This window comes from Belonocnema kinseyi, chromosome 3 (assembly GCF_010883055.1).
Source record: "Belonocnema kinseyi isolate 2016_QV_RU_SX_M_011 chromosome 3, B_treatae_v1, whole genome shotgun sequence".
Lineage (NCBI taxonomy): Eukaryota > Metazoa > Arthropoda > Insecta > Hymenoptera > Cynipidae > Belonocnema > Belonocnema kinseyi.
Genome location: NC_046659.1, coordinates 22813167 through 22817952, shown reverse-complemented (window position 1 = coordinate 22817952; position 4786 = coordinate 22813167). Strand labels below are relative to the sequence as shown.

The 4786-nt window shown below is 39.9% G+C and overlaps 1 protein-coding gene across 1 annotated transcript in view; it reads right to left on the bottom strand.

Moving 5' to 3' along the window:
• Positions 1 to 4786, bottom strand: part of LOC117170347 (neuronal acetylcholine receptor subunit alpha-7-like) — a 1604403-nt gene that overhangs the window by 1377461 nt on the left and 222156 nt on the right. The gene's annotated exons all lie outside the window — the stretch shown is intronic.

Sequence of the window (4786 nt, the reverse complement as noted above, 5' to 3'; positions counted from 1 at the left end):
TTATGTGTTGCCCTCATAACACCTGATAAAGAATGCCCACCCACCACTACCGAGGAGGTGAAAAAAGTATTAAGAGGGATGAAGAACTATTCCGCACCGGGATCAGATTTAATCAAAACCTTCTGGTGGAAGAAATTTTCTTCAACCCATCAGCATTTGGCCCGTATTTTCACCTCATATTTGAAATCGGAAGAGCCGATTCTAGAGTGGTTGGTGGAAGGGCGCACAATACTCCTGCCGAAAATAGGCAATTAGCTGACCCGAAGAACTACAGGCCAATAACTTGTCTGAACAAGCTTTATAAGATATTCACAACTATCCTAAATGATAGGATTGTTCGGGCAATTGAACCTGTGTGGCAAGAAATGTATGAAAAACGAGGCTCAAAGAAAGGCGTAGCCGGACGTCAGGAGAACCTGCTCATCGATATATGTGTCTGCAAAGATGCAGCATTCTACCAGCGTGACCTATCGATGGCCTGGATTGATTATCGGAAAGCTTTCGATTCTACATCCCATAGACTTATCATCTGTCTTTTGGAAATCTTAAAGGCTTATCCGCAAATAGTTGGGTGCATAGAGAGTTTAATGCCGCTTTGGAAAACCAGATTTACTATCTCATCTGGCAAAAATCGTGTAACAACTAACAAGGTCACGTTTCAGAGAGGTGTCTTTCAGGGCGACACCATGAGCCCACTCCTCTTTTGCCTTACATTGTTGCTACTATCTCTAGCACTATGCCATTCCGACGGGTACTTGTGCGACAAACCTGCAGATCGAAAGTACAAGGTCACTCATGTATTTTGCATGTACGATCTTAAGATCTATGCTAAAAACAGAGAGCAACTGCATCTAGCTCTGGAGATTGTCGAACGATATGCTAAGGAAACTAGAATGGAATTTGGGTTAGACAAATGCACCAAGGTTTATTTGAAGCGAGTAAAACTTAATGGCATCCCTGAAGATCCTGAGCTCGTTGATAGAAGCGCCATACAACACCTTTCCGCTGGAGAGACTTATACATACCTGGGCGTGCCACAGAGCCGCATTCAGGATGTGACATCTATAAAGGATACTCTCCAAAGCAGATACGAACGTCTCATCCGAGAGATTTGGTCTTCCGAACTGTGGGCGAGGAACAAAGTATCTGCAACGAATATGCTTGCCGTCCCGGTACTACTGTATTCATTTGGAGTAGTTCCATGGACGAAGAACGAGCTCAGATCTGTTGATATCGGGACAAGAAAGGTTATGCCCATGAACAAAAGCATGCATCTTATGTCTTCCGTTCCGCGACTGTGGATCTCACGCCGTCAAGGGGTTGGCGGAATATTGAGTCTTGAATGTCTTCACAACAGGATTATTCTGGGTACAGCACATAGAGTTGCAAATGGAAGAGACCCTCTTCTTCAAATGGTCACGAATCACGAGGAAGTAGGCAAAGGAGCATTTCTGTACAAAGCAGCGGAGGAGGCTGCTGAAACACTCGGACTTGAATTCAGTATTAGGGGTGAGGAAAATGCATCAAATCTAATCCATTTCGAGTACTCACTCCTGAAAGCCCGGATTAAGAAAGCACAAGAAAAAAACTTTCGTGAACAGCTCCTAGATAAGAGGATGCACGGTATCTTCCACAGAAATGTGAAGGATCAGTCAATGTCTTGTGAGCTAACGTTTGCTTTCCTTAAATCGCCCGGATTGAAGTCTGGTACAGAGGGTTTCATTTTTGCATGCCAAGACGGTGTCATTTCCACCTTAACATACCGTCGCCACATTTTGAGCCAAAACATTCCCGATGATAGCTGCAGGGCGTGCCATGTACACCTCCAGCATTTAGCTCACATACTATCTAGTTGTCCAACACACGCGGGAACGACCTACATTCAAAGGCACAATGCGGCACTAAGAGTACTTTATTGCCATCTTTGTCACTTCTACGGCATTCACCTTAATATCGCTCCTCTAAATGCTCCTAGGTAAATTGAGTCAATTGTCGAGAATGCGATGTGCCGTATATACTGGAACTTTATATTCTCGACAATTGTTTCTGTTGCGCACTCGAGGCCTGACATGGCTCTTCTTGACTTCGAGAAGCGAACCATGTTCGTTATCGAATTTTCGGCACCAGCTGACAAAAACTTCATAGCCAAGCAGAATGAAAAGAAAGAGATGTATCGAGACCTTATAAAGGAGTTGCCACGATTGTACCCAGAATATTTTGTTAAACTGATCGTCCTTATCATCGGCACTCTTGGAGGTGCCAAGCTTTCACTTGCTAATAGCCGAAAAAGCATCCCTGCGTGTCAACAATATGCTAGAACACTTACGGGAAAAATGCAGAAGGCGGTTGTCCTTGGGTCGCTCCGTGTTCTTAGGGTCCACGAGGCTTTTGCTGGATCGTCGTATTGATTCCTTTACAGACTGTAACCACCTATCTCACGGTTGTGAGACGTGGTAATGGCTGAAATTTTACCGAGATTTCGCTGGAAGCGGGTGCAATTTTTGAGATTAGCACCCGCTCCCGGCGAAATCCTGCGGTTGTCCTTATGACAAATTTTTAATTATATATCAGTTTTGGTTCTATTAGCATCGAACTGACGGGCCTATGATGATGCCACTGGATGCGTTCTCTGGTTACGGATAGTAGGACCCTATATCAAGGGCTTCTGATGAATATGGTTAGAATAATTAATAAGCAGTTGCGGGCAATTGTTATGGGATGGTTGCGAAAGTATTAACCCCCAAGCGATGGCGTAAAAACCGTGCCAAAAGGTGAATGGCACCTGGGTGATATGTCGTAAATGCTGATTCACTGTTGGGGAAATCAAGCTGTCCAACTCTCGAAAAAATATAGGCTCACATACAGCTTCCCGAAAGGATGTACAATCAAGCTATAGGTGAAGAATAGATAGTGTTATATGGATGATTGACTACATAACATTTAACAGACCGTTCGTAGTAACTGTTCGAGAGTTCGCCCAAGTACTAAGGATTTACAATCACAAACTGAATCAGTCAAAGCTGTTGACAATCAAGTCGCATATTGTTGATAAAATACGGGTTTTACCTGACGCAAGAAGGAGAATACAGAAGAGGAAGAAATGGGTCGGAACGATTGAACAGATTGTTTACTAAATAATCGCGCCTCTTTAGTGATCTACTACTTCTGTCAAAACCTACACAAGCCCAACAAGGTTGAGATTTTCTGGAGAAAGGCATACAAGAACCTGGAGTTATACACAGTATACACTGAAGATCTATGCTTCTAATTCAAGTCAGCTTCAAATTGCTTTAATCGTCTTCGAGAGGTATACAAGAGAGATTAGTATCGACTTTAGATTAGACAAGTGTACTTGGAGCGAGGACATGAACAGCAGCCTCTCCCAGTAGGAGCATGCGGTGTTTGTTCAACATGTTTTTTTAATTATAGATATATAACTTCAGACTTATAATATTTTAATAGTGTTGGTTTTGCTGTGTCTAATTATTGTCAAGAAATACATAAACTTACTAAAAAATATCACATGAACTTAATAGTCTTTTGAAAATGTACGATATATTGTGTATAACCTAAACACAAAAAATAGAATTAATAAAGTTATTAAATAAATTAACCAATTCTGTATTATTATAGTCTTTAAAGACATATGAGTCTTATAGACTCTGACAAGCATAACATAATCCTTATCTCATAAGGGATTGTCCTTATTATTATTATGTTGTATATTTTGTACTCTGTAATAATGATTTTCTAAAAATAAATGCGTTCAATAATATTATGGTCGCCATATCTTAGTATATGGGATATAGCGTCATAGATGCTGCACCCATGAATTAATTAAATATTAAATACTGGTGCACTTGAGAAAACGGTTTTGATTACAGTGTAGACCTGCTAATAGGGAAATTCACTAATAGCTGAACCCACTCCCTTATTTTTAAACCGCTTATAACAGAACCACCATATTGCTCAAATTCCGTCGTTGGACTGTATAGGTTTGGACTGTACTCAAATATGTTTCCTGGATCCAAGTTATACGTCGAGATTTTAAAATTTCGCATCTAGATTGTACGGCTTATTATCTATAGATCGCAAAATTATTGATGCTCAAATATGTTTCATAGGACACTTTGATGACATTAGAATTTTACAGCACATCTGCAGAAACTCCTTGCTCTTAGAATGTTCTCATGTTATCCTTGAATTTTTCTTCCCACTGAATTAATCTTTGGTGCCAATGTCTAATTACTGACCCATTCGAGTCACAGCAATTTGATAGACACTGGCATCATAGTGACATTTTTCGAATGTCCCAAAGACGACTTATATTTCCGTGTCTACTAGAATAATTTGATAATTCAGGTAAAGAATTAAAATTTCATTTCAATTGAAAAAAAGATTGCCTCTATTAACAGTGAATAGTATAAAGTTTATAGCATAAGCTGTTTAGAATGTATAAAAAATATTAATTTCTGCGGATGTACGTGAGCTTGCCAATAATTATTATTAATAGCAATTATGAAGCTTCAGTGGCGCACATTAAAATTTTGGCTGGCGAAGTGAAGCTCCCATCTTCACGGGACAACTTACCCACCCCTCCAAGATAAACCTAAAAGTAACAATTTTACAAGCAAAAAAAAAATAAAAAAACAAGATTGTCGTTGAACATTATTTTATTTTGTACACATTATTCTTATTATTAGACACTTTTTTAGATCTAAAACTTAAAACTGCCCCTAGGCAGAGCTGCTTCTTCATGCGTAAAAGCTACTTAAGGATACGTGAG